Raw genomic sequence first — 19,863 nt, 5'->3', positions numbered from 1 at the left:
GTTTATCATGAGAGAGAGAGGAAAGAACGGGAGAGAATAGCCACACCCCTAGTATGGTAACACTGAACGCCTGTTATTTTGGCCATTATCTTAAATGCAGAGGGCAGCTTCTAGCTCTCTGACTATCAGCTGATGTTTGATAGCAAATGGAAAAAGAATTACATCCTCACAACCCAAATTACTTTAGCCACTGAATCTATACAGTTTTGGTGGGCTTTGAAACCAGCCAGTCATTAACCTGGGTATCAATCTTTTCAAAATTTTTGAAGTCTCCTCCATGCAAAGAAAACTCCCAAAAATGTACTTTAAAAATAAGTTCTGGTATTTGTTTTGGGATTAAGCCACAAAATTGTTTGAAATATCTTTTTGGATTAATCTGTTTTCCTAAAACTTACTGCCTTTTGTCAAATGAAATTTATATGAAATGGTCACATTTTCTCAGTCTCAGATTTCTTAGGGACATTTTAAAAAATATTTCAATGAGCAGTTATCAATAGATATCTACCAAGTCAGAATTTCTTTAAGACCATCTACTCCACTGAACAGTATTTTCAAGTCCAGTTGCCACAACTACTAGGAAGTAATATACTTTGCTGTTACTTTTAATTGCAGCAGGAAAATGTTTTGGGTTTTTTGGATTAAAGGTTAAGACTGTATATTTCGCTACACTTTTTTAAAAAAGGATAACATTGTACTTCAGATTCGGTTTTTACTTTTCCCCCATGCCTTGTGCAGGAAAATTATAGACAGCTTAAATCAGAGCCCAGGATCGGCAGATTAATCCTATTGCTAGAAACTCAGTGTGTGTTACAAGTTGTCGGTGGTATTAAACAGCAGCTGTTGGATTCCCTGTCAAGAAACAGCTGAAAATAACCCTGAAGCTTAGGTCAGAGGTCAGATGCAAACACATCAGAGATACTGACTCCAGAGCTGCTGGAGCCATCAGAAATCTCTGGAACAAAGCCAGAACAGAGGATATAGCAATAAACAGAGTTAAATGGGTCCACTCGCTGTTTAAACCCTTAGCTCAATTTAAAAGCACGATCAGGTTCAGGGCCAATATTCAGAAGGCTGAGTCAGCACCACTGTTTTGTTCTGCTAAGGTTCATGATAATATTCTTGAATCAAAGGGGAAATAGTGCTTTTACATATACTTTGGTTTCAGCAACTATTTTTTTTCCCAGAGCATATCCTGGCTGCTCTGCAGTTATGCAGCCATGACCTAGTTGCCTGCTGTTCCAGCGAAAGGAAACCACCCTGGATCCCAGTTCCTGGGCTCTGGGAACTTTACTTGAGGCCAGAAAGGGAACAAGCTCGGGAGAGCAGATGGCAAGAGACACCATGATGTAGGAAATATTGTAAATGGTTTCATTTTATGGCAGGGATGGAGAGCTTGCAGAGAACCAACCCAGACTCTCTGTAGGGGCTGCCTCAGTGTTGAAGGTGGGCTCCTTCTGCTTTAGCAATAGTTGGTCCAAACAAACCAAAACAAATTGAGTGAAACCAGTTTTCAGCTAATTGGCCTGAAGGAAAACCAAGAGTTGACAACTGTGTCACATAATCTCCACACCCTAAACTAAAATGCCCAGAGGAGCCTTGCTTAAGCCTTTGTGTACACGGCAAACCAGAACAGCAAACAGTGACCCGCACCCAAAATACACAGTGCACTTTTGCCCAAAGTTAACCCTACTGTTAGAAACTCAGTGTGTGTCAAAAGTTGCCTAAAGGCCCTCAGGAGGCGAAGGGAACTTTTGGCAGCAGGCTGCACAGACCACGGCTAGAAATGAGTGGTTATGTCCACAGAGCCCCACTTCAGGTGGATGATTATGTAAAGGGTGTGGAGGGCAGTGTGGACTGTGTGGAATCACAGGCCCACAGGAAGGGAAAGGAAGGAGAGAGGTGGGGAGGAGAGAGAACACCACTGAAAGTCTGATTAATTCCAAGGCTTAAGGGCAAAGGGAATTAGAAATATTTAAGTCTTTGTTAAAAGATTAATCCAACAATTCAGCAGCAAAGGTAGTATCTATCTGTGTACAGATGACCTTTCTTTCCAAGCAGTCCCAGAGTGTTGCACAGAAAATGTTTTCTGCATTGGTGGACATGAGCAATAATGTAAACTGCATATACGAATTTAAGTGGTTTCTAACTAATTTTCTTTTAATTCAAATTCTTGGCTTTAAAATCTTGAAAAGACTTGAATCACTTTTCTCTCCCCTTCCCTTGCTTTCTATTTCTTTCCTCTTCAACTCTTTAGTCCTTCTCCCTTCAGAAACTCTGTTTTTCAGACCTCTCCATCCACATCTAGCTCATTTAGAACCTTGGTCTATATGTCCCTTTATCTAGCATAATATTTAATTGTAAGTTGCATTATTTGGAGAAATAGTTTGGAGAATAGTAAATATATTGTACTAAAGAAATTGCTACACTATAATTATACTTTTTAAAGCTTTTTGAGCTTGTTTATACTCCACCTCCCCTATCATCACCAAAAAAAAAAAAAAAAAAAAAAAAGACAAAACAAAACAAAAACCCTTAAAGGCATTCTCATATTCTTTGCAGTTTATAGAGGATCTTGCAGAGGTTATTATGTCTTCTCTGTTTATCCCTCTGGGAAATGTCTGTTTTTATACCAGCTGAATTTTAGTGAAAAATCCTCTGTGGGGAATCAAAAAGCTATAATTGGATTCTGTAGAATTGCAAATAGCACTTCTTTCCCCCAATTTTTCTTTATTGTGGGAAAATACACATAACAAAATTTACCATCTTAACTATTTTTAAGTGTACAGTTTCAGTGATATTAAATATATTCACAATGGTGTACAACCATCACCACCATCTATCTCCATAACTCTTTTAATCTTATAAAACTGAAACTCTACACGCACTAGACAATAATTCCATTCCCTACTCCCCCAAACCTCTGGCAACCACCATTCTACTTTTGTCTCTATGATTTTGACTACTCTAAGTATCTCACATAAGTGGAATCATATAGTATTTGTCCTTTTGTGACTGACTAATCTTATTTAGCATAATGTCCTCAAGGTTCATCCATGTGGTAGTGTATGTCAGAATTTCCTTTCTTTTTAGGGCTGAATAATATTCCCTTGTGTATATATTCCACATTTTGCTCATACTTTCAGCCACTGATGGACACTTGAGTGGCTTCCATGTGTTAGCTATTGTGAATAATAGCTAACCTTTGCTCTCTACCTTAATTCAGTTATTCTATCCAGAAATATCATTGTCTTCTTCCTTTCATCTATCCAATTCCTCCCATCGCTTAAGACCAAGATAAAGAATCAACTCCTTTTAAAAGTTGAAATACCTACTTATATTCCCCTTTCCTCAAAATTTAATTGTAATTCACAATTTAATAATTGCCTTGAATTATAAACTTGTATTGTTTTCTATTTATTTCACTTCCATTGGTATTATTTCTTAACTAGATTTAAGGCTCCTTACATAAAGGAGTTATGTCTTAATGTCTTTTTTTTTTAAATCTTTGCAGACCACCTCAAGGAGTTATCGTAGAGAATAAAAGAGTTGCTTTACGTAAAGCACTTAGAAGAGGACCTGACATTTAGCAAATACTATATACACACACACACATATATAAATATGTGTGTGTGTGTGTGTGTATTAGTATCTATATGGAGCACAGTACTAGGCACAGAATTAGTGCTTATAAATACTGGCTGACTGATTGAATCACATTAGTCATATAGAAAAAAGTTTTGATACAATTCACTCATTCAGTGTTTACTCATGCAACCAATAGTTATGAGCATTTGCTACATACCAGGCACTTACACAGTAGGAATATAGCAGTAAGCGAAACAGGTCTCTACTCTCGAAAGGGTGACATTCCTGTGAAAAAAGACCATAAACAATGAAAAACATAACCAAGACAGAAATCCACAGTGATAAAAGCTAAGGGAAAACAACTGGTAGTGGTTAAGTAGGCTGAATCACAAAAGGTTACATTTAGAATTTGACAGAGAAATCAGGGGATACTTTCAGGGTATTTCTATTGGAATACAGAGATTAACAGGAATAATAAACTGATAGTGATTCCAAAACAACAAGAAAAAGTAAACCATACAAAATGGCAAAGGCAATGGGTTAAGGGCTCTGAAGTCAGACTGCCTTTACCTCTCTGTGCCTCAGTTTCCTCAATGCAAATTGGAGATAATGGGAATCTCTATGTCATATAGGTTTGTTGAGAGGATTAAATAAAATAACATTTGTAAAACACTTTAATGCCTGGCACATAGGTGGTGTTCGGATAGTTATACATGATCATTTCTAAGACAACATCTGTTAAGGGATTTCCTAAATCTAGTAACTGTCACAAAATTTGAAATAACTTTTTAAAATTAAGTTGAATTACAACACTTGGTAGGCAACCCAAATGGATGAAATATATTAGAGAGACATAAAATATGCATTACCAGGGAGGAAATATTTCAGTATAATCAAACGGTAAAAAATCTCAACGAGTCAGCATTTCTCTAGAATACCGTCTTTAACCATTCACTTGAGACAAAATTTTCCCTAACTCATCCTTTGTATTATGTAATACTCTTCCTGGCACCTCTCATTTATTTCTTGGTTTACAAGCACTGTCACTTAACATCCATAAGTAAAGTGAAGCTGCTCTTTCCTCTTAAAACAGCCTCCATTCTGGCCATCAACTTATTCTTCTATGTAGGTATTCATTTGTTCATTCACTGAATATGATTAAATATCTAGTAGGTGTAAGGCACTGTTCTAGGCACAAAGCAATAAGCAAAACAAAGTTCATCCACTGATGGAGCTTGCCTTCTGGTGGGGGAGGCACAACCAACTAGAAAACAAACAAACAAGAATACATATATAATGATGTAAAGATGTAATCAGTGTTATGAAGAAAAATAAGGCAGAGTAAGAAGGTGAGAGTGAACAGGGGAAGAGGGATACTACTTTAGGAAGGAGTCAGGAAAGTTCTCCTGAAGAGATGAGATTTGAGTAGAGACCAGGATTAAGTTGAAAAGAGCAAGATATGCAGATATCTTAGGGAAGAACATTCCAGGTAGCTGGGCACACTTGCTATATCTGAAAAACATCCAGTAGGTCAATGTGGCTGGAGCTAAGTGAGGATTGAAAGAAGAGGACACTGATAGAACATTATATCTACCAGGTAGGGGTCCGGTTTGCCTGGACAATCATGGTTTACATCTGTTTCCCTGGCAAAATTACTCTTAAGGCACCTTCCACTCTTTATCGTCCTGTTTGGATGATAAATTATGTGGTAACCCTGCTATTATGCCAAGGTAAGGACTTTGGATTTCATTCTGAGAGAGATGGGACATTAACGTGAGGTTTTCATCCAAGGAATGACATCATTTGACTTAACATTGTTAAAGAAGCTCTTCATGGTGAAGACTGTAGGAGTCAAGAGTGAAAGCAGAGGTAGGATGAATTCCGTAGCACCCAAAACACAAATGCCAGTACAATTCTCCTTTGGGATGTTTCTTTACAGACACTTAAGTTTTACTTAAGAAACATCATGACTCTTTTTTAACAGTTTTACATTCTGTATACATTGACTGCCATAGAATTCCTTACAATTAAATGTATGTAATGACATAAATCCCTAGCTCCTCCATAAGACCTAGGAGAATAATTATAAATAAGCAACTTCAATATCCAGCAAATTTCCCTTCTATAAGTAGTAAGGAAAACAAAGCAAAACAAAACTTGGGAAAGTTCAAAGAATACCTAGCGTGGTCAAAGATCAAAGACGGCTGTACTTACTATAATTTTAAGCCATAGTTTACCAAAATGATGTGTGAAATGACAGCAGTATCTGTTCAACTATCATGTACATATTTTCCTAAAATTCTCTATTTAGACCAATGTATGATCTGGAAAACTGTCAAATACTTGTGTAGAGTTTAGTTAAAATAATCAGCAAATGTGGCTATGATTGATTTGGCAAAACTTTCTTTTCTGAGTGGGAGAGATGTATATGATACTTCAAGCCAGAAAAGATTTTTTTTAAAAAATCACTGAAAAGCTTTCATGTAGAAAGTTTATTTTTAAAATTTAAACTCACAAGGCTTTCTACCTGCATTGGGCTGTGCACCCAGGCTTCAGTGTAGCAGGGTTCTTTCTCTGATATAATTCCAGTTAACATAATGAAGTGTCCTGAGAGTTACCCTTTAGAAGGGAGGGTGAGTAAATGAGAAGACAAGAGTCTTCGTCAACTTGATTTTGGAAAATTACACTTCTTTTGTTTTTCCATACTGTTGCTAAACTCCAGTTGAGGCTGAGAATTTCCATCCCAGAGTAACTCCCAGGGAGGCCTAAAGAGCAGCAGTCCTTCCAGCTGCTTGGGAACCCAGCAGTGACACTAAGGGTGAGCTGCCACTTCTCCATGCAGCTATAATTTTTGCCAAGGAAGGAAAAATAATATAAAACTCAAGAACACAAAGATCACATAACCTCAACAAGATGGTGTTATCCATGGATTCTAAGCAGGAAGTATGCAAAGAATTAAAAAGAGAAAGTTTCTTTTTTTTTAATGACATTTTATTAAGAAATACTAAGACCTAAAGAACTTAATGTATATGTGCATATATTTTGTATACAATATACATATGTGTGCAGATGATTATACGTAATAAGACTCTGATAATAGTGTTATAATGGGCTTTCTCAGTTGTATGAGGTGATATTTCATCATTTACTGACAGTTTATTGGCAACAGTTTAATGACAAAGCCCTTTTTAATAGAATTCCCCTGTAGATTATGTTTTTAAAAACTTAACTGAGTTTCTAAAAATTTACTGTATGGTTTTTGAGATCTGCATCCTCAGTCCAAGTAAGAATGCCTCACACCAGCATTCAGAAGAAGTCCCTTGCTATCGTTATCTTCATTTTTGTTAATACATCACTCACCCTAGTTGTGGAACCCACCTGAAAGGCAATGATTGTTGAGAATGTCTGGAAGGATAAAGAAGTTACTAACACCTGCAGGAAAAAGGATATTCATATACTCAGGCTTTTAGGAAAAGCAGGAAACAAGATGAGAGAAACTCAGAGAAATCTGGAAATCAAAAATGGAAACAAAAGTAGCAGGTCGTTTGTGCCCCACCCCATACAACTCACACCACTCTGAGCAAACCGGTTTCCTATCACAAATTCCACTCTCACAAAGGAAGGACTTCAAAAGCAAAGTCAATTTACTTTATGCAGAGTTTAGATTCTGCTCTGGCATGTCCCTGCCTTAAGCTCCTGCTATCAGGGTGAGTTGAAGGCCTCACCACTAATGTCTCTTGAGCACCTGCTGTACACGGGCCCTGATTTCCTTCATCAGCCCCATCCTCATTAAATCCCTTTAGGTTTGTAAAATTTATAACCAATTAATCTGGCTGGACCTCTCAACAACCTTGTACAGTTGGCCCTCTGTATCTGAAGATTTTTATATAAGGGACTTAAGCATCCGTGGATTTTGGTACCCACAGAAGGTCCTGGAAGCAATCCCCTGTGGATATCAAAGGATGACTGTACTATAGTCAAGGCAGGACTGTTAATTCTGCCGTATGAGTTGGAGAATTGAGGCTAGAGAAGTTAAAATGGCTTATTCAAGTTCATGAAGTGAGTGAGTCTAGAACCCAGCCACTTCCCTCTTACTCCCTTGCTCCAATGCCACAGGGAGTAAGTTCTATCCTAATGTTGGATGAAAAATTATACAGATGTCCATACAAACCAGCTAGTCCGCAAAAGTTGAGCATTCTCTGACAGAGCCCTCTGAGTCAGAACACTACACCAACCACCCTTAAAAGGCAACAACAGAAGTACAAAGCCACATATCTATTCTCAGCTTTCCCTATTTGAAAACTAAAGATAAAATACACACATGAAGCAATTTGGCCAGAAAAGCTTTATAACATAGGAAATATACAAAACTAAAATGTCCTGTAAATGACAAGAATCCTTTTAAAGAATTTTCCAAATCAACGTGAACAATCATTAGACAGAACAGCTTTATGCATGGATGTAAATTAACATTATAATAAAACTGATTTGGGTTTGTGTCATAGTTCTTTTTCTGCTCTTGTTAAAATGAAATCACATCAAGGATTTATCACATAGACGAATGGAAATCAATTCTTTAGTAACATACACTATAGGATTGTTTAGTGATTTGTTTAGCCATTTGTATGAATTATGCATTGATATTCATCTTTCTTGGACTTAAAACATGAAAGTATCTGCTTTTCAAATGTCTGTTTAAAATCTATCTTATGTACTTTCAACTTCTCAGGTTCCTAATTCTATCTTATTAATTTCTCCATACTTTAAACAGCTAAGTGTAAATATAAATAATTAAAATAAGACGTGGTTTCCTTGGATTTTCTTTTTCCCATGTACCTCACTGATATTTAAGAAAAAAAATTCATGGGGAGGGGAAATAGCTGTTTTGAGCATTCATTTTGAAATTTACCAGTATGTTGAATATTCAGTCTGTCTTTACTTGCCATTTCATTGGATTATGTCAGATAGATAAATTTAATACAGATAAAAAGTAGAGGCATATATGACCATGTTTAAACATGGGCTGACTCCCTGAATACCTGAATCCACTAACTTTGGCCTTTCCACTAGTTTTTCAGAACATATTTTGATGTAATGATTTCCAACTTTTAAACTACCACACTCTGGTCTAATCTGTGAAATTACTAACCCATCACTTCCTTCTTCTTGCCAATGGCATATCATGGAGAAAATTGTGTTGTAATATTAATTAGGTTTTAAAAGATGTTTGGGGAAAATATTTATATTCCTGTGGAGATGTTTAAAGATACTTTGAGGTATCACAAATTTTAGGCTTAGAAATATTAGTATTCCAACTATTTATTTTTTCCAGGCTTATTGAGATACACTTGACATACACCATTGTGTAAGTTTAAGGTATACAATGTGTTGATTTAATATATATACATATATATATATTATTAGACCCCCAGAATTCATCTTCTAACTGGAAGTTTGTACAATTTAACCAACATCTATCCATTGTCCCAATCTCTGAGCCCCTGGTAACTACCATTCTATTCTCTGTTTCTGTGAGTTTGGCTTTTTTTTTAGATTCCACATATAAGTGATATCATACAGTATTTGTCTTACTCTGTCTCACTTATTTCACTTAACATAACACCCTTGAGGTCCGACCAGGTTGTTGTAAATGACAGGATTTCCTTCTTTCTCATGGCAGAATAATATTCCATATATATCACATCTCCTTTATCCATTCATCCATTGACAGACACTTAGGTTCTTCCTGATATTAGCTATTGTGCATAATACTTTAGTAAACATGTGAGTGAAGATATCTTTGATATCCTGGTTTCATTTCCTTTATATATACACCCAGAAGTGGGATTGCTGAATCATATGGTAGTTCTATTTTTAATTTTTTGAGGACCCTCCATACTGTTTTCCATTGGCCGCATTACTTCCACTTCTACCAACAGTGCACAAGGGTTCCCTCTTCTCCAGATCCATGCCAACATTTGTCATCTCGTCTTTTTGATGATGGCCATTCTAACAGGTGTGAGGTGATATCTCGTTGTAGTTTTGATTTGCATTTCTCTAATGATTAGAGATGTTGAACATCCTTTCATGTATCTGTTGGCCATCTGTATGTCATCTTTGGAAAAATGTTTATTCAGTTCCTCTATTTTTTAATGGGATCAGTTTTTTGGGGTTTTTTTTTGCTATTGAGTTGTATAAGTTCTTTATATATTTTGTATATTAACCACTTATCAGACATATGCTTTGCAAATAACTTCTCCCATTCCATAGGTTGCCTTTTCATTTTGTTTATTGTTTCTTTCACTGTGCAGAAGCTTTTCAGTTTGATGTCACCCCACTTATAAATTATTGCTTTTTGGTGCCATACCTAAAATTTGTTGCCAATACCAATGTCAAGGAGCTTTTTCCCTATGCTTTCTTAGGATTTTTATGGTTTCAGATCTTATGTTTAAGTCTTTAGTCCATTATGAGCCACTTTTTGTGAAAGGTGTAAGATAGGCGTACAATTTCATTTTTATGCATGTAGTTATCCCAACATCAACTATTAAAGAGACTATCATTTTCCCATTGAATCTTCTTAGATTCCTTGTCAAATATGGGGCAGTTTATTTCTGGGCTCTCAATTCTGTGCCATTGGTCCATTGTTTTGATTACTATAGCTTTGTAGTATAGTTTGAAATCAGGAAATGTGATGCCTCTGGCTTTGTTCTTCTTTCTCAGGATTGCTTTAGCTATTCAGGGACTTTTGGAGTTATACAAATTTTAGGGTTGTTTATTCTAGTTCTGTGAAATATGCCATTAAAATTTTGATAGGGATTGCATTGAATCTACAGATGGCTTTGGGCAGTGTGGACATTTTAACAATATTAATTTTTCCGATCCATGAACACATATCTTTCCATTTTCTTGTGTCTCCTTCAATTTCTTTCATCAAATCTTGTAGTTTTCAGTGTACAAATATTTCACCTCCTTGGTTAAGTTTACTCCTAAGTGTTTTATTTTTTATTTATTTATTTATTTTTTTGCGGTACGCGGGCCTCTCACTGTTGTGGCCTCTCCCGTTGTGGAGCACAGGCTCCGGACGTGCAGGCCCAGCGGCCATGGCCCACGGGCCCAGCCGCTCCACGGCATGTGGGATCCTCCCGGACCGGGGCACGAACCCACGTCCCCTGCATCGGCAGGCAGACTCTCAACCACTGCCCCACCAGGGAAGCCCTGTTTTATTATTTTTGATGCTAGTGTAAATGGAATTTTTTTTTCAGAACAACAAAGTTGTTGTTCATGTATAGAAATGCAACTGATTTCTGTATGTTGATTTAATATCATGCAAATTTACTAAATTTGTTGATTAGTTCTCATAGTTTTTCTGGTGGAGTCATTAGGGCTTTCTGTATATAAGATAATATCATCTGCAACAAAGGCAATTTTACTTCTTCCTTTCCAATTTAAATATTTTTTCTTTCATTTTCTTGCCTGATTGCTCTGGTTAGACTTCCAGTACTATGTTGAATAAAACTGGTGAGAGTGGGCACCCTTGCCTTGTTCCTGAACTTAAAGGAAAAGATTTCAACATTTCACCACTATTATGTTAGCTGTGGGCCTGTTGTATGTGGCCTTTATTATGTTGAGGTATAGTCCTTCTATATTCAATTTGTTGACAGGTTTTATCATGAAAGGATGTTGCATTTTGTCAAATGCTTTTTCTGCATCTATTGAGATAATCATTTGATTTTTATCTTTCATTCTATTAATGTGGTGTATCACATTTATTGATTTGTATAGGTTGAAATTTCTTGCATTCCAGAGATAAATCCTGCTTGATCATTATGTATGATCCTTTTAATGTGCTCTTGAATTCAGTTTGCTAATATTTTATTTAGAATTTTTGCATTTAAATGCATATTTTTATTATTATATAAATTTCAGGTGTACAGTATTATAATCCAGCATCTGTATACACTGCAAAGTGATCATGACCACAAGTCTAGTTACCATCCTTCACCATACAAGTGTGACCCCCTACCCCTACTTTGCCCACTCCCCAACCCCCTTCTCCTCTGATAACTACCAATCTGATCTCTGTATCTGTGAGTTTGTTTTATTTTGTTTGTTCATTTGCTTTGTTTTTTTTATAGATCCCACATATTAGTGAAATGATACAGTATTTGTGTTTCTCCATCTGACTTATTTCACATAGCATAATACCTTCAAATGTTGTCACAAATGGCAGGATTTCATTATTTTTTTATGGCTAAGTAGTATTCCATTGTGTGTATGTATGTATATATACACACATCTTCTTTATTCATTCATCCATTGATGAACACTTAGGTTGTTTCTATATCTTGGCTATTATAAATAATACTGCAATGAACATAGGGGTGCATGTATCTTTTCAAATTAGTGTTCTCATGTTCCTCAGATAAATACCCAGCAGTGGAATAGTTGGACTATATGGTAGTTCTATTCTTAGTTTTTGAGGGCTCTCCATACCATCCTCCATAGTAGAAAACAGTGTATGAGGGTTCCCTTTTCCTCACATCCTCTCCAACATCTGTTATTTCTTGTCTTTTTGATAATAGCCATTTTATTTTATTTTATTTATTTATTTTCTGTGGTACACGGGCCTCTCACTGTTGTGGCCTCTCCCGTTGCGGAGCACAGGCTTCGGATGCGCAGGCTCAGAGGCCATGGCTCACAGGCCCAGCAGCTCTGCGGCATGTGGGATCTTCCCGGACCAGGGCATGAACCCGTGTCCCCTGCATTGGCAGGCAGACTCTCAACCACTGCGCCACCAGAGAAGCCCAATAATAGCCATTTTAACAGGTGTGAGGTGTATCTCACTGTGGTTTTGATTTACATTTCCCTAATAATTAGTGATGTTGGCCATCTGTATGTCTTCTTTGAAAAAATGTCTATTCATATGCTCAACCCATTTTTTATTTTATTTTTCTACCCATTTTTTAAATGTGCAAATATCTACAAATAGTAACAGTTTTACTTCTTCCTTTCACTTTGAGCTTTTCACTGTTGAGTATGATGTTATCTGTGAGTTTGTCATATATGACTTTTATTATATTGAGGTATGGTCCCTCTATATCCACCTTGTTGAGAGTTTTTATCACAAATGGATATTGAATTTTATGCATCTATTGAGATGATTATATAAATTTTATCCTTCATTTTGTTAATGTTATGTATCACATGGATTGAGTTGCAGATCTTGAAACATCCTTGCCTCCTTGGAATTTAAATTCCACTAGAGGGTGGAGTATAATCCTTTTAATGTATTGTTGGCTTTGGTTTGCTAATGTTTTGTTGAGGATTTATGCATTTATGTTCATCAGGGATACTGGTCTGCAATTTTCTTTGTGGTGTCCTTGTCTTGATATCTGGGTAATGCTGCCTTTGTAAAATGTGTTTGGAAGCTTTCCCTCCTTTTCAATTTTCTGGTATAGTTTGAGAAGGAGAGGTATTAACTCTTCTTTACATCTTTGGTAGAATTCTCCTGTGAAGCTGTCTGGTCCTGGAATTCTGTTTGCTGGGACATTTTTATTTATTTATTTATTTTTATTTATTTATTTTTTGCGGTACGTGGGCCTCTCACTGTTGTGGCCTCTTCCATTGCGGAGCACAGGCTCCGGACGCGCAGGCTCAATGGCCATGGCTCACGGGCCCAGCCACTCCGCGGCACGTGGGATCGTCCCAGACCGGGGCATGAACCCGTGTCCCCTGCATCAGCAGGCGGACTCTCAACCACTGTGCCACCAGGAAAGCCCTGCTGGGACATTTTTGATTACTGATTCAATTTCAACATTAGTCATTGGCCTGCTCAGATTTTCTATTCGCTTATGATTCAGTTTTGGAAAAATGTGTATTTCTAGGAATTTATCCATTTATTCTAGATTGCCCAGTTTGTTGGCATATAATTTTTCATAGTAGTCTCCTGTGATTCTTTGTATTGCTGTGGTATCAATTGTAACTTCTCTTTCATTTCTGATTTTATTTATTTGGGCCCTCTCTTTTTTTTCTTGGTTTGGCTCGCAAAAGGTTTGTCAATTCTGTTTATCTTTTCAAAGAAAGCAGCTCTCAGTTTGTTGAGATTTTCTAAATTTTTTCACTCTCTATTTCTGCTCTGATCTTTATTATCCCTTTCTTCCAATAATTTTGGGCTTTGTTTGTTCTTCTTCTTCTAGTTCTTCTAGGTGTTAAGTTAAATTGTTTATTTGGGATTTTTCTTGTTTCTTGAGGTCAACCTGTATTGTTTTGAACTTACCTCTTAGATACACTTTTGCTGCATCCCATAGATTTTGGTATACTGAATTTGTTTTCATTTGTCTCTAGGTATTTTTTTATTTCTCCTTTAATTTCTTTGATGACCCATTGGTTGTTCAGTAGCATGTTGATTAACCTCCTATTTTGTGGTTTTTCCTGGTTTTATTTTTCTCATGATTGATTCCTAGTTTTATAACATTGGGGTTGCAGAATATGCTTGATATGACTTCAATCTTTTTGAATTTATTGAGACTTATTCTGTGACCTAATACATGATCTAGCCTAGAGAACATTCTACATACACTTGAGAAGAATATGTATTCTGTCTTTGGATGGAATGATCTGTATATATCTGGTCTGATGTGTAATTTAAATCCAATGCTTTCTTATTGATTTTCTGTCTGAAGGATCTATCTATTGATGTAAGTGAGGTGTTAAAGCTCCCTACCATTACTGTATTGCTTTCAATTTCTCCCTTTAATTCCATTAATATTTGCTTTATATATCTTGGTGTTCCTCTTGGTGTTGAGTACATATACATTTATAAATGTTATATCTTCTGCTGCATTGACTCCTTTATCATTATGTAATGCCCTTCTTTGTCTTTTATTACAATCTTTGTTTTGAAGTCTATTTTGTCTGATATGAGTATGGGTACCCAAGCTTTCTTCTTATTTCCATTTGCATGGAATATCTTTTCTATTCCTTCACTTTCAGTTTGTGTGTGTCCTTTCTTCTGAAGTGAATCTCTGGTAGGCAGCATATAGATGGATCTTGTTTTTTTAATCTATTCAACCATGCTATATCTTTTGACTGGTGAATTTACACTTAAAAGTAATTATTGATAGGTATACACTTATTGCCATTTTGTTCATTATTTTCTCACTATTTTCATAGTTCCTTTCTGTTTCTCTCTTCTCTTGTGTTTTGGTGGTTTTCTTCAGTGTTATGTTTAGATTTCTTTCTCATTTTCTGTTGTGTATTTACTATAGGTTTTTTTCCTTGTGGTTACTGTGAAGTTTATATATAACACCCTATGTAAATTGTAGCCTGTTTTAAGTTGGTAGCAACTTAAATTTGAACATTTCCCAAAGCATTACCTTTTTATTACCCCCCCCATTTTATACTTTTGATGACACATTTTACATTTTTTATTTCATGCATCCCTTAACTAATTATTATAATTCTGGTTAATTTTACTATTTTGTCTTTTAAGCCTCACGCTTGCCTTAAAAGTGATTGATCCACTATCTTTATTATATATTTATCTTTTCCAGTGAGATTTTTTACTTTTGTATGTTTTCTAATTATTAATTAGTGCCATTTATTTTTAGCTTCAACATTTCTTATAAGGCCAGTTTAGTGGTAATGAACTTCTTTAGCTTTTGCGTATCTGGTAAACTATCTTTCCTTCAATTCTGAATGATAGCCTTGCTGGGTAGAGAATTCTTGGTTGGACTGTTTTCTCTCTCAGCACTTTGAATATGTCATGTCACTCCCTTGTGGCCCGTAAAGTTTACTGAAAAATGTGCTGATAGCCTTATGAGATTTCCCTTGTATATAAGTTGTTTTTCTCTGGCTGCTTTTAGGATTCTCTCTTTATCCTTAACTTTTACCATTTTAATTATAATGTGTCTTGGTGTGTTTTGCTTTGAGTTCATCTAATTTGGAACTTTCTTGGATTCCTGAACCTGGATGTCTGTTTCCTTTCCTGGATTATGAAAGTTTTTGGCCACTAACTCCTCAACTGAGTCTTCTGATCATTTCTCTCTTCTTCTAGAACCCCTATAATGTGGATGTTATTCCTCTTGATGTTGTTCCAAAGGTCCCTTAAGGTATCTTTGCTTTTTAAAATTCCTTTTTTCATTTTGCTGCTCTATCTGGTTGAGTTCCACTGCTTTGTCTTCTAGCTTGCTCATTTGTTCTTCTACCTCATCCAGTCTGCTGTTGAACCAGTCTGGTGTATTATTCAGTTCAGTTTTAACTTCCGTTTGGTATTTTCTTATATTTTCTATATCTTTATTGTAGTTCTCACTGTGTTAATCCACTTTTTCCCTGAGTCTAGTGAGTATCTTTATGACCATAACTTTGAACACTTTATCAGGTAAATTGCTTATTTTCATTTTGTTTAGGTCTTTTTTAAGGTCTTTTTTTCTGAGGTTTTCTCTTGTTCTTTCTATTGTAACATATTCCTCTGTCTTCTCATTTTGTGTAATTCTCTGTGTTTCTTTCTGTGTATTAAGTAAATCTGCAATCTCTTCCAGTCTTGAAGGAGTGGCTTTATTTAGGAGATGTCCTGTGGGGCTCAGAGGTACAATCCTGCCTGTACACCAGAGCCTGGTGCTCAAAGGGTGTCCTCTCTGAAGGCTCTGTTTGCCTTCTTGTTGTGGTGGAGCCACAGCTGCTGCTGTGATGCACTGGTGAGTGGTGCTGGCTCCCAGACAAGCTACGGGGTCCAGCCATGGCTGCTGCACTTGATGGTAGGTGGGGCTACTGGTTGGCTGGCTGAGAGGACTAGCTGAGGTGCAGAGGTGGGTGATGCTCTCAGTGGGGCATGCCTACTGGCACTAACAGGTTAGAGGGAGAATTTCAAAATTTGCCTGCCAGTGCTGCATTAGCAAGGTAACCTGAGGTTGCAAAAATGTCTGCAGGGAGAATTCCAACTGGTTCCTGTCTCTCTGGCAGATGCTTCAAGATAGTAAGTGGGTCCCCTTCACCTATGATCCATGCACTTTTCAATCTGGTGGTTTTTTAAAAATTTTTTTGGTGGTGGTTTTCAAGTTGAGTGAGTCTGCAGGTAGGCCCCTTAAGAGTGAGTTTTCCATTCTCTGCAGTCTATAGTTTTCTTGGACATACTCCCTGTTGGTTTTCAAAGCCAAACGTGCTTTGGGGGCTCATTTCTCTGGTGCAGGATTTAAGGGTTGAGATGCCTAGTGTGGAACTCAAATCCCTCACTCCTCATGGAAAGGATCCATAATGTTGTGATCCCTCCTGATTGTGGACTGCTGTGGCTGAGGTGTGGTTTTTTCCCCCTGGTGAGACCTTATCTCAGTCCTCCTACCTGTCTCAATGCTGTCCTTTTATCCTGTGTTGTGGAGGCTCTGCCCATTCAGTTTTCAGGTAACTTTCTGAGGGAATTATTCCATATGTAGTTGTAGATTTGTTGTGTCCATTGGGAGGAGGTGAGTTCAGGATCTTCCTATGCTGCCACCTTGAACCCTCTCTTCTTGCATTTATATTCATCAGGGATACTGCCCTATAGTTTTCTTAAAGTGTTTTTTGCAGTATCCTATAGATTTTGGCATGTTGTGATTCCACTTTTTTTTTTTTTAGGGCATTTAAAAATTTCCTTCTTGACTTCTTCTTTGACTCATTGGTTGTTCAGGAGATTCTTATTCCTAATTTTTTTTTTAATTTACATTTTTTTTTCCATTTAGACCTATGTTTTTCTTTTTCTTTTTTTTTATTTTGGCTGTGTTGGGTCTTCGTTTCTGTGTGAGGGCTTTCTCTAGTTGTGGCAAGCGGGGGCTACTCTTCATCGCAGGGCGCGGGCCTCTCACTATCGCGGCCTCTCTTGTTGCGGAGCACAGGCTCCAGACGCGCAGGCTCAGTAGTTGTGGCTCACGGGCCCAGTTGCTCCGCGGCATGTGGGATCCTCCCAGACCAGGGCTCAAACCCGTGTCCCCTGCATTAGCAGGCAGATTCTCAACCACTGCACCACCAGGGAAGCCCGTCTTCTTCCTACTTTTAAAATCACTTTTGTCTACTTTGGTTTATAGATACCTGGACAAGACAGGAGGGTGATTTGGCTGTATCATCAGCCACCCATAGGTCACAGGGAGATTTGACTGAATGGGCCAAACAGTCCAGGTCAAACAGGTGGTAGAACAAATAATATGGTTAATTTGAGTTATTACTCAATTCAGGAAATTTGATATCCCCTCTCACCATTAGCATCCACAGACTGGTTAGGTTTGAGGACATATGAGTTATGTATTTGGACAGTTTCCTTAATTTTCTCCTTCATGGCTGTCAGGAGGCCTGGAAAAGTAACACGGCTGAAGCAAAGGCACATTTTAATCAAACTGAAGTATGAATTCAAACTCATTTCTTTAAAAACAGAACTTTGAGATTAAGGAATTGGAAGGAAGCTTTTTGGTTCAGAATGTATGCTCCAGAATAATAATGAAGAGGGTGTATTTTATTTAGAATCTCTCCCCAGAATTCCATCTCCTAAGTATATTTGGATGTGAAAATTTTGCAGAATATAACAGGCAGACCAGCTCATGGGGAATTGCAAGGCAGAGGTCTTTGTACCTGTTTTTGTAGCCTCACAGTCTCTGCTCCTTCCTGGTCTCCTCTGCCATGGGCCCCTTGCCTCAGTGCCATCCACTCCTGCCCTTACCTGGTTATTAACCATTTCCCATCAGGGGGTTCGTAATCTAACGTGTTAGTTGATGCTGACTTAAACTATGGCTCCTTTTAGATGAAGCTGCATTGAGAGGAGTCTCTTGACAAGAAAAGATGGCATTTTTACATTCAGAGAGTAGACCCTCAGAACGCAAACCTGTGGTCTTGTCCTCTCTCTCTCCCCTATCATCACACTTGTATCCCTTAGAGAAAAGCCCTGTAAAATGGTCAAATGGGTTAAAAACAAAACACAACAAAAACTTGATGGCATATTAGATTCCATGCAAATATTCATTTATTTTTTCAACAAAGCACTTCTGATGTTCCAGGCATTGATTTAGGCACCAGCAAAACAATGGGAAGGAGACCCATGGGGTCTTTGCCCTCAAGGAATTTGCAGTCTAGGAAGCTCACAGAAAAAAATTTCAATATAGGGCACTGCTCATGTGCCAGCTAACCTCTTATGAAAGAGTTTATGATTTCATATAATTACCAGAGAAACACTTTCAGGTATTTCCTATTGTTAATCTCATTTTATTAGGGAAACTGACCTAGATACATTAAATAACTTATCCAAGATTATGAGGTTAATATGGCTTAACTCATGTCAACCCAACACCAAAAACAAGACTATTAACCACTGGCTCTAGACTGTAGAGCCAAAGCTTGTATAACTCCAAAGCAAACTTACAAATTGAAAAATTATACAGCTAACCCATAAACAACATGGGTTTGAACTACATGAGTCCACTTACATGTGAATCTTTTTTCAATAAATATGTACTACAGTATTACAAAGTCAGCACTTGGTTGAATCCACAGATGTGGAACTGTACATATGGAGGGCTGACTGTAAAATTATATGAGGATTTTCAACTGCAGCAGAGGGTTGGTGCCCCTAACATGCATATTGTTCAAGGGTCAACTGTATATTAATAATTTCCAGGTAAGCGCTACACTTGCAAATTCTTTTTACCATCAATCTGACCACAAGAGAGAATTGGTTGTGGTTTGCTAGTCTGGGGACCTGGGTTCTTGTTTCAGTCTATTTCATCTGTCATTAATGTTGATACAACATGCTATTCTTGTACATCTTTATTTACCCCATGGGTTGGGCCTTGTTATGTGTGTGCTTTACACTTTATATGGAAATATTCTACTATAAATATACTTTATATATTTATACTGTAATACTACAATTATTCTCCTCTTCTTGCAAAACTTCATGTTGTTTCTCCATTTTCTCCTACCCTTCCATTTTCACTATTTTCTGGTTGTTTTGTACTTCTCTCTTATACTTTTTCTTCTCTGCATTCTGCATACCAATCTTGTTCTCTCTCTCCATGCTGTATACTGTGCCCATTCAAGTAATACAATCTACAGCTACTGCTTCTTCACTTCCCTTCGTCTTTTGTCTTAATCATCTTTAAGCATATAACCTTTTCTCTTCATTCCTTTAAATCTGCTGACACCTATACTCATCCAGGGATTTTTTTCTTCATTTACTTATGCTACACAAAAAAATTCTTTCAGTACAAAAGAGCTGCTTCTATGTTATGCTATTAAAAAGAAATTTTGATTTGTTTTGTTTTG

This window comes from Aethalodelphis obliquidens, unplaced genomic scaffold (assembly GCF_003676395.1).
Source record: "Aethalodelphis obliquidens isolate GAN/ISIS:26980383/991018 unplaced genomic scaffold, ASM367639v1 scaffold2, whole genome shotgun sequence".
Lineage (NCBI taxonomy): Eukaryota > Metazoa > Chordata > Mammalia > Artiodactyla > Delphinidae > Aethalodelphis > Aethalodelphis obliquidens.
Note: the sequence above shows the minus strand (reverse complement) of the source record.